The sequence below is a fragment of the Triturus cristatus genome, chromosome 2_1 (assembly GCF_964204655.1).
Source record: "Triturus cristatus chromosome 2_1, aTriCri1.1, whole genome shotgun sequence".
Lineage (NCBI taxonomy): Eukaryota > Metazoa > Chordata > Amphibia > Caudata > Salamandridae > Triturus > Triturus cristatus.
In genome coordinates, this window is record NC_140581.1 from 591,969,743 (window position 1) to 591,985,806 (window position 16,064).

Sequence of the window (16,064 nt, forward strand, 5' to 3'; positions counted from 1 at the left end):
CGCGCTCAACGGAGCCAGAGGGTCCCTCCATATATAAAGATAGTAAGCACTGCGTGCTCGTTTCACTCGGCGAACAAATAATGCATCATGGTCCTGGAAAGAGCGATAAGGGGTAATCACAATAACAGTCAGCTCGTGGAGTATCACGGCATACAACTGATGCGTGCCCTTGATAAGCCTGGGAAAACAAAGTCGAAGAATTCCAACGTGAGTGTAGGCCGGTGAGCTTCTTGTGATTACTGATATGGACATTGCCTTATAAACAGTATGGACTGATCTTTGTGTGCCTCCACATCAGTATATTCCAAATGAATCCAAGATTCCCAAGTACTAATTTTATTGGTGCATTCCACTAATAACTTTTAATAGGGCCGATACACAGGAATGGGGGCCATGTGAGTCCCAAAGGACAATGGTCCACGGTAAATAAAGAAAACCATTGGCATATCGTATTCAGCATCAAAACCATAAGGGTTTATTAAAAAATTAAGGATCAATATAGCAAAATTGGTTAGTTAAGCAATTCAATAATTCATAGTAAGCGAGAGGTATCAACATATGGTCGACTTATATTCAAACATGACAACCCAATTTGGGGACTGCTTGATATGAAAGCAAGGATATGTCTGGCATATATCCCAGAATAGGCACGTTTTATAGTTTTAGAGGTGTAGAAAACCACACTGTAAGCACGGGGTGAAGTGACAGCACAGTTCTGAACTAATAAAGTTACAAGACATATACCAAACAACGTTACAGAAATTGTGTTACATAAAACAGGCTACTCTAGAGACCACCTGAATAATAATAAGTAATGAGTCCCTGTACCCTACAAACAAAGGAAAATTACATTGTACTGTTGAACAATAAACCATTTACAATGAATAAACAAACAGTTGTGGCAGCAGGCAGCAACAGCATTGATCATTGCAACATTACAAGAACATCTCCAGCATGGCTTCCTTCAAAGCACAACTTAGATAGGGTACGAGAGGGAGAAGCTGCACCACCGCATATTTTAAGATGCTGTATAAGAACTCCAGCAGGCCTTTTAGACGTGAAGAATAAAACAGTATTTCTTTTCTTATTGGCAAAAGTACATGTCTGCATAGGGTGTCTGAGGATCAGTTATGTCAACTTAAGGCCTGGTTATGCTAATTTAAACATGTAAATAAGCCTTATTTTTAGTGAATTAATTTAATTAATAGATCTGCTCTAACAATCTCATATAAATGATATAGGATGCATTGCAAATTGTGTCATTCCTCAGTATTCAGTCATGCTTAATGCCAAGATTACCTGTAACTGGTATCATCCCCACAAAGTTTTCTGTGCGTCTTCCGGTGGTTTCTGACTAGGTCAAAAACGTACCACTAGATAGCTTACACATTGGCCTCTCTAATAGTAAAACATGTTTTTTTCTAGATTGAGTTTTCCACTATTGAAGATTCTGCAAGTCTTTTTTATAATCTCCTTGACATGGTTAACCATACTGCAGCACACAACACTTTGATTGTCTAGTTCCTAAATGAAATGGACAGGTTAGAATTTTAACCACATTATGTGAGACCACAGCTTTATGCAGCGCTTATCGGGTTGCAACAAATGGGATGTCTTCCTCTGCACTAACCAACATGCAGCGGCAAGAAGTCAAGACAGGTGCAGCACACAGAATGGATGCTGTGATAATGCAAGTACAACCTCGCAGGATGGGTTTGAACTAAGCTTCACCCTATACCTTCTGGAGACTGACTATGAGCATTCTCTATCTCTAGTTTACCACAATAAAGTTTGACTAAAATGGCACTCCTCTCTTGTCCACTAGAAAAGCGCTACCAGAAGTCAGTTTTACAAATGTTTTCGAACTAGCCAGATCTGTGGTCTTGTCTCATGTGACTATTACGTTTCATGTGGACACAATCTAATCTGGTATGCTGTAAAATAGCAGCAGCCAGGAACACTAAAAGCTCCAAAAGGAATTTACTACAGTATTGACAGGAGATGGGATAAAGATGGAAGTGCATCCGAAATATCCTGCTATCACTTTAGGCTCTAAATACAAAGGTCACTCTAAAGTATTTATAAAGTAACGCAAAAAACTGGCACTGAAGGTAACAAGCTTGTGTGCGGATGTGCTCCTTCTGAGAGAGCAAAATGCAGTCACTCAAAGTGAAGTTAACCAGTGGCTGAAGTAGGCTGACCACTTTCCCATGCAATATGCTGTCAGGGCTGGCTCTAGGGCAGTGCGACTGGTGCCCCCGCACCGGGTGCTGGCTTCCAGGGGGCGTTGTGTTTTCAAGTTTATTGTAATTTTAAAGCACCGGCTGCTGCCGCGCTCGTTTCCTCCAGCAATTTCCGGGCTCCAAAAATATGTCAGGATAAATCCTGTGATTAGTGTTCTTCCTGAAGAGAGATCAGAGTTTTGTTTAATTGGGGTTTTAACCCACTATAAAGTAGTGCAGAGGGTTAATATGCCTGTTGCAGAAAACAAGTACAGAGCAGATTATAAAAGTGCACAGAATGTAAATAGGTCAGTGGGTTACTCGTTTTAAAAGAGACATAATTTTGTTACTTGCAATTTGTAGGTTAAAATCCTAATATAGGAAATTAATTTATAACTTGCAAGAAACAAAATAATGTCTCTTTTAAAAGCAGTAACCCATTGACCTATTTACATTCTATGTAATTTTACTGAACTATTAACTTTTATCAAAGAACTGCATGCACCCTGCAAAGTATAGATTTGAGCAAAGATTAGTGTTGCAAAAAGGATAACTTTAGGCAGAAATCTATTCTCCTTAATAAAGATAAGCCCCAACTATGGTGTTCCTTTTTAAATTCTGAGTTTGTGCTTCTCCAGACCAAGCACTATTAAACGATTCTGCCTACCAGTATGGATGACATATGGCTCCTACACCTTGCAGTCCTCTGTTTTATGTAACATTTCCTATATGCTGAGTAACACAAGTATGATTGATTGTCTTTGTGTAATGTGTGTGTGATGCAAAGTGCTCTGACACCCTACACTGGTATGAGTGGCGCTATATATGTATCTGAGAGAATGTGCTATATATGCATCTGAGAGAGAGTGTTTATAGAGACTTGGGCACTGTTAAAGGGTGGAGCTGTGGGAATCCATGTTGGAGGTTGTCCTTGGGGGGCACCAACAAACATTGTCGCACCGGGCGCCACCAGCTGTAAAGCCGGCCCTGTATGCTGTAGATGGCGTAAGCGAAATGCGAATGAAACAGAAAAAGACCAATAGATGAAGAAAGGTGGCTGAAAGCCTCTATATGTAAGCATATTATACATACTTTAGCAACATCAAAAGGCCTTAGCTAACAACAGACCTAAAAATGAAACCACGTCAACTGTAATAAATACATGTTAACTTTTCCCTAGTATCAGTGTAACTAGAACTGATTTCCTCCTGATCGTGGATGTGCATGCGCCACCCTGATATCACTGCTGCACATGGGTGGGAGCCAAAGGCCACCACTCCCATACTCGTCCCACCATTTTCAAAGTTCACCGGGTATAATTTTGTTAACCCCTTCCGGCTAGGTGCTCTGGATATTCCCAGTCGGGAAAAATCCTTTACCCCGCATGCGTTACCCCGCAGTGCCATTACCCGCAGTTGTTACACCGTAAAATAGTTTGCGATGTAAAGCCCTGCGTTGTAAAAGATTTTGCGGTGTAAAAACTGTGGGGTAATGGGACTGCGGAGTAACATGTGCGAGGTAAAGTGTTCTACTCTTCGAGTCACGCTGTTGGACTGTCCAATTGAGTGACTTCTTGTGATCTGTTCGCTAAGAGCTGCAAAGGTTCTTTTGGTTGATAGGCTTTATTTCGATACATAAAATATCTTAAAAGCAGTTCAACAGTTAAAGAAAACAGCAAATAAAACACTTTCCCAGAAAAATAAAATAAAAACAATGACTTAATAAATACAATTAATACAGTTAAAATCAGGATTAAATTGATACGGAAAGCCTTTTTGCATGAATCAACCAAGTCCACTTTAGGAATTTAGACACACCACAAACCACCAAAGTGGATGTGTCAGACAATAAAATGCATAGGGCCACAGTGTGATAGCGAGTTCCCAACTGTCTACAAAGTGGTGTGAGCCAGCGCCTCCAGGGAGAGCAATAGTCAGGGCATTAGAAAAGAATATGTGCCACCGTCTCGACCCGCGTGGAACAGCGGGCACAAAAGGGGGAGGGCTGGGGGGACAATTTCCACCGGGATATCAGGTCACCTACAGGTAAAATCCCTACTCTAAATTTAAAATATAAAGCCCTATCAAAAGGAATGGAAATCATGTCGAGATAGGGTTCGTAAGCTACCACGTCTTTAATCCTCAAAAAGGCTACAGTTGACTTACATTGGCGTGGATCGACAGTGAGTTTAAACGAAACCCAATCCCAATACAGTTTCTTTAAAATGGCTTTAGGAGGGGCAGATCGAGTAACCCAGGCTTCACCTAAGCCCAGCTCCCCCAAAGATGTTTAACGTCCCTCAACCATTTAATCCTATGCCAGCCCCCCATTGACATCACCTCGGACAGTCCCTCCGCATAGGAGGCTAATTCGGGCACCCTCCACAAGCGGGCCCACAGGAGCAGGGGACGAAGTCGAGCTTGGTCCGCAATTGATCTGCAGCCCAGATTCAGCAAGACTGGAACTGTGGGTGTGCTCAAAGGGAGAGCCATCAGATCTTTCAAAAATTTGCTCTCCGATTTAGCAAGTACATCAAGATTGCCTGTACCCCACAACTCCGCTCCATACAAAGCAGCACTAACCCCTCTAGCTTTATAAATCTCCACAACTGGGGCAATACATTGTTTTGTGGAAGAACGATGTTTCCTAAGCAACACACCACCCACCCTTTTGTGGTTAAGGAGCATCTTGTGGATGTGCGGAGTCCAACTCGCTAAGGCGGATTCCCAGGTAGTCAAACTCTGATACCCTCTCCAGGTGAGCAGAGTTCAAGACCGGAAGGCGCCCCAGTTTCCCAGGTGGAGTCATGATCAAATATTTGGTCTTGTCAACATTGATCACCAATCCCCTAAGGGAACAAAACTCCTGGAAGCGGTTAAGAAGTTTTTGGAGGCCCTGGGGGGTCTTTGCAATAAGGAGGGTATCATCTGCAAAGAGTAGTGTGGGGATCCGAGTGCCCGCCAGGGAGGGTGCATCAGCAGGTTCTTGTAGCAGATACTCAACCACACCATTCACATAGAGAGAGAATAGGGTGGGAGCTAACACACATCCCTGGCGGACGCCCCTACTCACTGGAATTCTGTCAGTTTTCTCCCCATTCTTACCCCACCGCACCTGCGCATAATTGCCTGTGTGTAGTTGTATCAGGAGTGATAGGATATAAGAAGGCACCCCCAGACCCTGCAAGACCCTCCACAGTTCCTCTCTAGGTACCAGGTCAAAGGCAGTCTTGCGGTCGATAAAGGCCAGATAAAGACTGCCCTTGCCCAGCACCACCACCTTCCAATACAGGAGCGCCAGTCTGAAGACTTGCTCAATGGTCCCGGTTCCAGAGCGAAAACCAGCCTGGAAATCTGACAGAATCTTATTATCATCCACCCTTGGAGGATCCTCCCCAGAATCACCTTCCCTGCCACCTTTTGGGATGAATCAATAAGGCTTATGGGCCAATAGTTAGCGGGGTTGTCCCGACATCCCTTCTTGAATATCGGGACAACCTCCGCCCCTTTCCAGGATTCTGGTACAGATGCTCCCCCCATAATAGCATTCAATAGAGTGGAAACCAACTTCCCCCATTGCTTGGGATTGGCACGTAACAAGTCACCGGGTATCCCGTCAGGCCCGGCAGCTTTTAGGGGAACCAGGGACTTGATTACAAGCTCCACTTCTCTGTCAGTAAAGGGATCAGCCTCAGTGTCCACTGCCTCGACCACCAGAGCAAAGGAGTCATTAAGGACCCCCTCGGCAGGGGTATAAAGGGACAAGAAGTGGCTAAACCAATTCTAAGCTGGGATATTACATGTCAGCAATGTGTCAACAGGCCTATCCCTGGATCTTACCAAACTCCAAAAACCCCCAGCATTCCTGTCCAAGCTTGCAGCCAAGAGGTCCGCCCAGAACTTCTCCTCCCCCTCTCTTTTTGCTACCTTTAAAGTCTGGGAGTAATCTTTCCTTGCGAGCCTAATTGCAACCTGGGATTTAGATTTAACAGCCTCTACCAGCGTTTTTTCTTGACTCTGTATTTTTTTGTAAACCAACCCTGCGTTTTGGGCAGCAACTTCCTATTGTTAGCACGAGGAGCCATGCTAGGGAGAATGAATAGGTTGCTCAGCACCCTAGTTAAGTCGCAGAAGGTCAGCGTGATCTCCTCAGGCGAACGAGTCGGCGACTCCAATTTGCACTGTGCTGCAGCCAGGAGTGCCCCTATATCTGCCACTTTCTCTTCGGACATGATAAGCTTAGCCCACTTCAGCCGTCTACCACAATTGGATGGGTAAACTTTGTGGGGGTTTGGAGCTATATAAGATGGTAATCCCCCCTTATCAGTTAACCACTGGGGAAAGAGGGCGAGTGAGAGGAGATTATGATCACTCTCAGTTGTCGGTATGATCTCCATATCCTTCAGGATGCTCCATAGACTTACGTCAAGAAGAATATAATCTATTCTAGACGTATGATTTGGCCTATTATAGGTATGAGCACCCACTAGGTCAGACTTGGACCTCCCATTAACAGCCCTAAGGTCAAATTCCATGTTGAGGGAATTAATCTGTACCGCCACTTGGGTCCACCTCTTGATGGGAGGCAGCGCTAGGGCAGGAATCCCCCTCCTGGAGTCCTCCTCACCACTTCCCAATGTATCGTCCAGGCCCAAAGGCTCGAACATACAATTCAGGTCTCCTGCCACCAAGATGCGAGATTTATTGGGGCGCTGCCTGAGCAGACCTTCTAATAGGGATATTGTGGCCGATAGTATACTACCCTTCGTGCCTCTGGCGTAGATGGTGAAAATGTCCAGGAGGAGGCCACCCCGTGCACCCTTTATAGTAATATTAAGGAGATCGGGAGAGTTGGTGGGGTGCTGAACCACCTGACAATCGAGAGCGACATCAACCCAAATGAGGAGACCGCCCGAAAGGCGTCCCTTCCCTGAAACAGGTGGGACAGCGGGAACAAAATATGTCGAATATCCTACCTTGTGGCAGGGCTCTCTGCACCATGTTTCTTGAAAAATGCAAATGGAGTAGCCCTCCACAAGCGCATTCCAGTCTGGTAGTCCCAGCTTCCTTGAGATACCCGCGACGTTCCAGATAAAAATCTTAAAGTCTGGATCCGCCACAACCGATTCCCTGCGGGGCTCGGTGTTTAGTGTCCCCTCTGTCAGATCAATAAGACTTGATCTACTGCCTCCACTTAGTCTTCCTGCGAGCGAGTTAATGTCCTGTGGTAGGTTAGTGACTTCGTCTAACTGAGAAGGAAGAAAGGCATTGCTTTCAACCGACTCGTTTGGCACAGGAACATCACCTGGGCTTTGGTCCCTGCAGGCCACCCTATGGGAAGTGTCGGTTCAATATCCCGACGGCCCCCAATAAAATCCAGGCCAGACTGCCGGTTGAAATAAATGAGGGATGAAAGGATTCTCGGGATAGATAGGGTTATTGCTCCAACCCCCACCAGAATATAAACCATTATAATTTGCTGCAGTCCTAGGGTAAAAATAGGTTAAATCTACTACACCAATACTTGCCCTCCCAATTGCATACTCTTGATTACAAATTGTTTGAGCAACCCTATTGTCTTTGAAGTTTACCACCACACAATCTCCTTCTAGGTGCTTACGACCATATCCTACCCACCCTACCCTTCTCACTCCTAGGATCAACCCATCTAGACCCCTAGGAAGAGGTCTATTGATCTTTAACCAGTGCATGGTTTTATTTTTTAAAGCCTGGTGGGATTCATAATGATCATCCTTCAAAGTGGGTACGTTGGTAAGTATGGCGACATACGGGTGGCACTCGGGGGGCAAATTCACCGGTGGAAAAGTTGGAGCCGCTATAGGGGAAGATTCTTCTGCCTGGGTTTCTCTGGGGAGGTTAATACAAGTTCTGGTCGAGTGGGCTTGATCGGGACCATTGCCTTTGGCAGTCCCATTCGAGGTTCCCTTATATTTAGGTGGTCCCTTCCTGCCCGGCAGCTCAGCCCGGATAGGCTTCTTTACCAAGACTTTAAGAGGCTTAGGTACACTTGGTTGTGCCAGGCCTAATTGACTAGTACTACCTGAGGTATCCGCAGCCTGTGCAGCAGGTGCATTAGCCGCAGCCAACATATTTACAGTGTTTGCTGTATTAGAGGCAGTAGGTGTATCCTGTGTGGATGCAGGGAACAACCGGGTGCCACTATCCCCTCCCTGTCCATCCTCCCTAATTTTAGAGTGCAGTTTGATAAGGGTTTTCAGAGAGAAGAAATTATCCAAGGTTGCCTGTTCAAAACAATCCAACCTCTCTCCCAACCCTTTTACTCTCTCCACAATCGGGGACAATAATGTTGTCATCAGATCTTCAAATTGTGTAATTGTTACAGAGACATTAGGTGGGACTAAATGACAGTCTGATGTTGGATCTACACATGCTTCCTCAATCATATGACCTGAATGATCTCCCCCCTTTTCCATCCCGGGCTTTTTCGTGCCCAACCCCTCACCCGTTTTAGTTCCTGTTCCCCTTGCACCATACTTCCTTGGTCTCTTATAAAGTTTTGGGAAGCTGCCTTTATGTGGGCTAGCAATCCTTTTCCTTTTAGTACAAGTTACATTCTTGGATACCGTTAGTGGTAAGACAGGTGGCTGAGGGATATTAACTTGGGTAGTAGGAATGATAGGGCGAGTTGCTAGGACAGGGAATTCACTGGAGCATGGGTCAGAACTACTGCTGTCAACGGGAGAGGGATAGATATGGCTGCCAAGCTCTCCAACCTATCTATACTGGCCCTCAGAGATGCAACCCGTAAAAGCTCCAGAGGAGGGGATGTAATTGAGAGGGGATCTGAACTACATACAGGCGAGGTAACAAGCGCCAGGGAACCCAATGAGGACCGTTTCGACAGAGGAAGTTCTTGGGAGAGACGCCGCTCTGTCATTACAATCTCCTTCTCTATGACAGCAGCTACCCGTGTGATAAACTGGTCCATAGTGCCTATAATACAGCTGGCTCCACCCTCACCTCCTCTCCTGAGGCTCTTCCCTGAGCGGGTGGACATTAACACAGGCTATAGTGGTAACCAGATATTAATAATAATAGAAAAACCCCTATGCGTCTAAAGATACCAGTGATGTTGTCAGGGGGGTGGCCCGACCCGGCCCTGGACAGCCCCGGACTGCCACAGACTGCCCGCCCTTTGCCCGGGCTTCGCTCCGAGCTTCGACCCGCGCGCGACCCGCATTCGCGGACGTGAGCGTGATTAAGTACGTATACGCTGGGGGCGTGGCTTGCAGGTAGAGCAGGCCAGGTGTCAGCTATTGGCCAGGCAGGGACTCCTGGGAGAAGGAGTCCCTGCAGTAACGCTCGCAGCCCTGCTGTACTGACACAAACCTCCCCAGCTGCCGTACGAACTACAGGTACTCCGCTGATTTGTCCCGTGAAGCGGGTCCGGCGAACAGTGAAGGCAGATACAACAATTAGGTCCAGGTACAAGATTCCTTGGCATGAGGGTCCACTTGCCCAGGGTCCGAGTAAGAACACACAGAGTCCCACCAGCACCGGGAAAAGAAGGTGTTCTTAAATGCAGCCGGTGCGCTGGGGGCGTGTCTTGCAGGGAGAGCAGGCCAGGTGTCAGCTATTGGCCAGGCAGGGACTCCTGGGAGATGGAGTCCCTGCAGTAACGCTCGCAGCCCTGCTGTACTGCCACAAACCTCCCCAGCTGCCGTACGAACTACAGGTACTCCGCTGATTTGTCCCGTGGAGCAGGAACCGCGAAGCGGGTCTGGCGAACAGTGAAGGCAGATACAACAATTAGGTCCAGGTACAAGATTCCTTGGGATGAGGGTCCACCTGCCCAGGGTCCGAGTAAGAACACACAGAGTCCCACCAGCACCGGGAAAAGAAGGTGTTCTTAAATGCAGCCGGTGCGCTGGGGGCGTGGCTTGCAGGGAGAGCGGGCCAGGTGTCAGCTATTGGCCAGGCAGGGACTCCTGGGAGATGGAGTCCCTGCAGTAACGCTCGCAGCCCTGCTGTACTGCCACAAACCTCCCCAGCTGCCGTACGAACTACAGGTACTCCGCTGATTTGTCCCGTGAAGCGGGACCCGCGAAGCGGGTCCGGCGAACAGTGAAGGCAGATACAACAATTAGGTCCAGGTACAAGATTCCTTGGGATGAGGGTCCACTTGCCCAGGGTCCGAGTAAGAACACACAGAGTCCCCAAAAGGTTCTTAAAAACAGATCGACATGCCATGCACGCTGTGCAAGATCCGGAAATTGAATGAGTAAATACTTTCATATTGGAACACCATCAAAATCTGTGTTGCTGGCATAAAGATATGATAACATGTTTATATGAGACAGACTAATTAAAATAATTTGTTGTTGATTGAGAAAGCAGGATTGATGGCTCACTGTGTAAAAACATTGGTTCAATCAGCGGTTACGTTCAGTGCAATGAACAATATTTGTTTTAAAATTGTTTTGTGCAATGATAATAAAGTGCCTAATTGCCTGGTAGCTTAATCACGTGTCAGTTACTCTGGAGGCTGATATATATGCAGCTGCTATAGTAACTATTAAGCGTTCTTCACTTTAAATAGCTCTTGATTAACAAGTGAGGAAAATATGAAATGGAGCTGGCAGAAGAAATATGCACGTCATGTGTGGTGTCTGTCGCCTTGTAGCAATGTTCAGGTGTTGTTCACATTGTCTGGTGTAGTCTTCTTGTGTACGTCCTCACTGCTCTGACACCAGAATAAAACAAAATGTCCTCTCACCGGCCTGGTCGCTCATGAGCGACAGGACACAGACACAGGCTTGAGATCCTGCCATGTCTGGGTTCTTGGCTTTCATTCTTCACAGACTGTGATGGAAGTAATTGGTCCTCTGGCAGTTGTCTAGGGCCCACAGAACATTGTTTTCTTCATCTTCCTTGAGCAGGTGTTTGCATAAATACAACGCAAATTCTCAGAATGAACCTGCTATATATTTTGCTGGCATTCTCTGCAGTACGCGACAGGATTACATTGGCATTGATGCAGAGCCGGTACTAGGATGTTTCCCACCGTCCTCTGGAAGTAGGCATATATTTGCTTCTTCAAGAGGCATTTTTGTTCCCTTCTGTTGTCCTATAGGAGGGCTTGCCCTCTTTCCCCTGGCTTTAAAGAAGGTGTTAGGCAGAAAGTCCCTAACTATCTATTTAACTAGACTATCTCTGATGTTTTTCTTTTCACCTGGAGCTGCATTTCTCCCTCTTCAGCTCAGTTTGAGACGGCCACCTCCATATCTGTTGCTTCACGCTCTATCAGACTACTCTTGTAAAGATTGTTCACGAACCTTTTGCAAACATGGCGCCTTGGGTCATAAATGAATGTAAACATTTACACACATTATAGGAATAGGTTTTGTAGTAGTAATTGTAAACATCGAAACAAGTGCAATCACCATTGGTGCACATTTTGCGAGTGGTACGCTTGTATGATCTTATCACAGCTACTGCACAATGAGAAAATAAATAGAACTTCATCTTCCACTTCTTCTTTTGTTTTTTTACAGAGTTTTATATTGCACAAACTTGACCTGCAGGTATCGGGTATCAGAGCGCTTTACTCGAGCACCAGTTGCGTTACATGAGGACACATTCATTTTTTTTAGGTCTCGCCTACGCTGCTCACATGTGCTGCATAGAGGAGACCTCTTGTAATCGATTCGGGTTTGAGGGCAAAAACATGCATGCATTGCATTGCTTTGAATGGCAACGCGTGCACGTTTGGTGATTCCCTTGCCGGAGTGAGCGGTGCCATGTGTTAGCAATTATCGCGCTCGCTCCCACAAGGTAAACGCTGCATGTCCCTGCTCCGTTTAATGGGCTTTTTTATCAGCATGGCGCCCTTCATGGGCCGCCATGCACATAACTTTAATAGGCACGGGCGCCACGCTTTATGTGTTAGCACGGCGCCTGTTTTTTCTATGTTGTGTTATTCCATCATCCTTAGCTCCCATTTTGCACAGATTCCAAGTTCATCGTATTATTTGTTCGTGCCACCTTTCCTGCTGCATTATTTCTCTAAAAAATGAATGGCAAATGTTAGTTTACATTTACCGCGAGGAATTTGAAGTTGACTTGTTTTAGATATTCATCGCGCAGTGCCCTAAAATCCGGATGGGTGGTGTGTGTGCTGTACTATCCAGTGAATAAAGGACAGGGCCCATCCCAGTCTGTGGCCAGATTACCTCTGAGCCGCTGTTCCCCTCTGTACAACTTTAGACTCCAGGACAGCACAGCCAGAGGCTGATAAACAGGGCAGACGGGAACAGTTACACTGAAAGGAGCAGACAGCAGCTGTCAGCACAGGATGAAAAGCTGTGTCCTTTCACAGTTAACTATTGCCTGGCAGACATATTGGTGAAAGTGAGCTGTCTTTTCCCTGTGGGTGTGTGTGGTGCTCCTGCGCTGGTGTCTTTTTTTTTTTTAACATATGTTTGAAAGTGAGCTGTCTTATCCCTGTGGGTGTGTGGTGCCCCTGCGCTGCTGTCTGTTTTGGAGTATTTCTGTCAATGAGCTGCATGCCCCTGTTACCGTGTGTGTTTGAACATGGCTGCCGAGTGCAGTCACTTGGCCGGAGAGCCTGCAGATTAATCAGCCTCTTGTTCCTTTCCCAAGTGCCCTTTAATGAGGGGATAAGCCCTAGCCCACATATGGAGAAGGCCGCCAGTATCACTGGGGGGCCGTGAACGCCGCTCGTTGTACTCTTACACAGGAGCAGCCTTGAGGGGGAGGTTCACTTTAAATGTGTTTGATTCAAGCGTGGGCCCACTCTCCATGCTGGTTGCTCTTACGCGGGAGCACCAGTAAGCCTGATCAGGCCGCCCGCCTTAAGATTGCCCGCTCCTGACAGGGAACGGCCCGCAATACCCGCCGTCAATTAGTAAATGGCGGCGTCGCCCGTTTCAAGGTTTAATTGGGCCATGCGCGTGCAAAAATCAGCGCGGTACGCAGCGGCCAGCGGGGGTGAAGCGAAGGCCGAGCGGGCCGCCCGTGCGCTATCACCGCTCTGCTCCGAGCGGGAGCGCATCCCCAATCAGGAATCGTTGAGGGACCCTGCCGGCCCTCGGGAAAGGAAACCATGCCCAAAAAGGGATCCCAGATGATTACGCACCGCTTCAGTGGAAGCTGCCCCCTTAGATTGCCCGTCTCCCAGCGGGAACCACGTAAAATGCCGGCAAGCCAATAACAATAGCGCCCGTGAGCGCTAAATCGAAATACATGGCAAACAAACAGAAAACAAATTGCCCCCAGCATAAAACACACATGTTTAAACACAGTTATTCTGCCTAGCACTATATAAGTGCAAATATAACTTCAAAATCATCAAAGGTAAATTCAACAGTCATAATCACGACATAACGTTCCGAGCACTTAACTGTCTGCGTGAGCAGCAAAGAAAGAGGAGGAGAAACGGGACACTGTGGCTCTTATGGGGCTATACAGGATGTGATGTATGGAAGAGCATCATGGGAAATGTAGTTTTTGTCTGTATACAAAACGTTTTTCATTGGCTGCTGTGAGTAGCAAATACAAGAAAGAGAAGCATAATCCTCGCCTCCGTGTCCTTAATAGAATTGAAAATTCTTGGCGCGAATGCTAGCTTATTTTTGATTCAAGCGTGGGCCCACTCTCCATGCTGGTTGCTCTTACGCTTTAATATCACCTAGCGTCGAGACAGCGCATGCGCGTCGAGACGGCGCGTGTTCCACAGGGAACTGTTTACTTTGAACATAAACTGGACAGCTGACGACTTCCGGGTCGAGGCCAACTTGTAAGTATTTGAGTTCTGTTTTAAGAGAACTGATGAATATTTATGTACATTCGACGTGTTGATTCATTTACACTGATGAAGTTTGGGTAGAAAGATTCAACATTCATTAAGCATCTATATAACATAGATGGCACCAATATGGCCAAATTCAAGAGTGCTTCACCACCTCTTCAGGGATTTGACGCACTATATACATATTACTGAACACTGCAACTAAGACGTTGAAGGGGCTTTTTTGTTGGTGTTTGCAACTTCACTAAACTACATTCCCTTCATTTTCATCTCTAAAACGTAGGGTGTGGTGTAGCATAAAATGTACACAACTCCACTAAAAATAAATGATTGCTAATCTTCTCACGTGAAGTCTTGGAATGTTCAAATTCCTTAAGAGAAGTGGGCAATGCTGTGCGTGTGCCTAGTAAAAGGTTGCTTATTTTTTCCACGGAGGTAGCACAACACTTATGGAACACACGATTTCAACAAAAAGCCGTTGATAAACTTGAAACTTAAGAAATAGTGTGCCTTTCCTTTTAGCCACACACTCGCAGCACTTTTGAAGAAAAATATGCTATTTGGCAAATGACTCTGAGGCAAAACGGAGCTGATTTAAGTGTGGTTTAGAAAACAAAAACACCCAAGCCTCATCCAAAATGTCTTCTTCTAAAATGTCTCTCTTAAGTCCCCTGCCTCGACTACTCCGTGCAATCCTTCTGTTGACCTGAAACCTGGATCTGAAGCTGGGGGTTCACTTATTTCTCCAGTGGAAGTGAGCGCACTGAGCCGGCTTGCTAGTATAGGATTAAACATTTCTGAATGCCAGTCCGCATTTTATTTTTTGTTTCTTTTGCTTTGTTGGATACATTAGTTGTATTTAGTTTATGCAGAACATTTGTTAAGCCTTTTGACAACTTTATAGCTTTTAGGGAGACCATAGCTGTATTAGTATCAGGCTCGAGCGAAATTTCAATGAAGTGCGCTTGCTTTGCATAATTTTGAGAATTTTGCATCATGCTTGTTGTCATTCCAAAAATTACATCAGTCATATAATTATGCCACTGTTCGAGGTAAAAATAATACACAGATACGCAGCGACAGTGAGAAAACCAAAATGCGAGTGGTTGTTGTCTGCAGTTGTGTTTTTAGACTTTTTAGCGTGAAATGCGTGCTGGTGTGAAAAATTGCATCAGGTCCATTTCGTGCTAAAATATAGCACTAAATGACGGCTTTACATTTCCTGTAATTGCGTATTATAGCTCGGAAGCAAGTTGTACATATTTCGCTCACCCATCCCATCCTCATCCCTGGCCATCCGGTGCCAATGCTGGGTGCCTGCAAGATCGGCCCGCTGGACAAACATACTTCACAAACTCTGAATGCCATGGGCGTGGAGTCCTCCACACTGCTGGGGTGGGCACAGTTGGCATGACTTCAAATCCATCCATTAGGAAACGTGAACATTCCACCGTCATGATGGATTTCCACAACGGCAAATGGAGTCCAAGGGGTGGGCTTGTCAGTGTCCCTTGACGGTCTACCTACAAAAGGGGCGTCCACTCCGGAGTACAGTCCCCACCCACAGGCACATGACACCCAGAACGTTGTTTTCATGTGAAGGCGCAAACACACATTTAATGGGGCCGGATTCTTGCCTACCTGGTTATCGCCAAGAATCCTCTCAGGTCGCCAGGAACTTTTTATCTGCTAAATAGCACAGAGGGGAGGAAATACAATTATCAGAACATAATCACCAAAGTTAAATTTCATTTGGGAAAGATCACTGACTCCGAATGTAAAATGTATAAGATTTTATTACAACCAAAAAGAGCTGAACTTACAAACACCTCAATACAAGGTGTAGAAGATAAATGGGCACTAATACAAAACCAAGTCTACGGAGGATTCTCATCCGACTCAAGACAAAAAGAATCACTGACTCCAAAATCATCAAGAAAGCGATGGTTAAGCCAATATCCAAATTAGGAGTCATTAGTCTAAAAGGAAAAAGCGCTAGTCTATCCCTACACTAACTCTAAGGTGACATCC

At 46.0% G+C, this 16,064-nt stretch overlaps 1 protein-coding gene across 1 annotated transcript in view; it reads left to right on the forward strand.

Moving 5' to 3' along the window:
* Positions 1 to 16,064, forward strand: part of ARSK (arylsulfatase family member K) — a 567,335-nt gene that overhangs the window by 434,450 nt on the left and 116,821 nt on the right. The gene's annotated exons all lie outside the window — the stretch shown is intronic.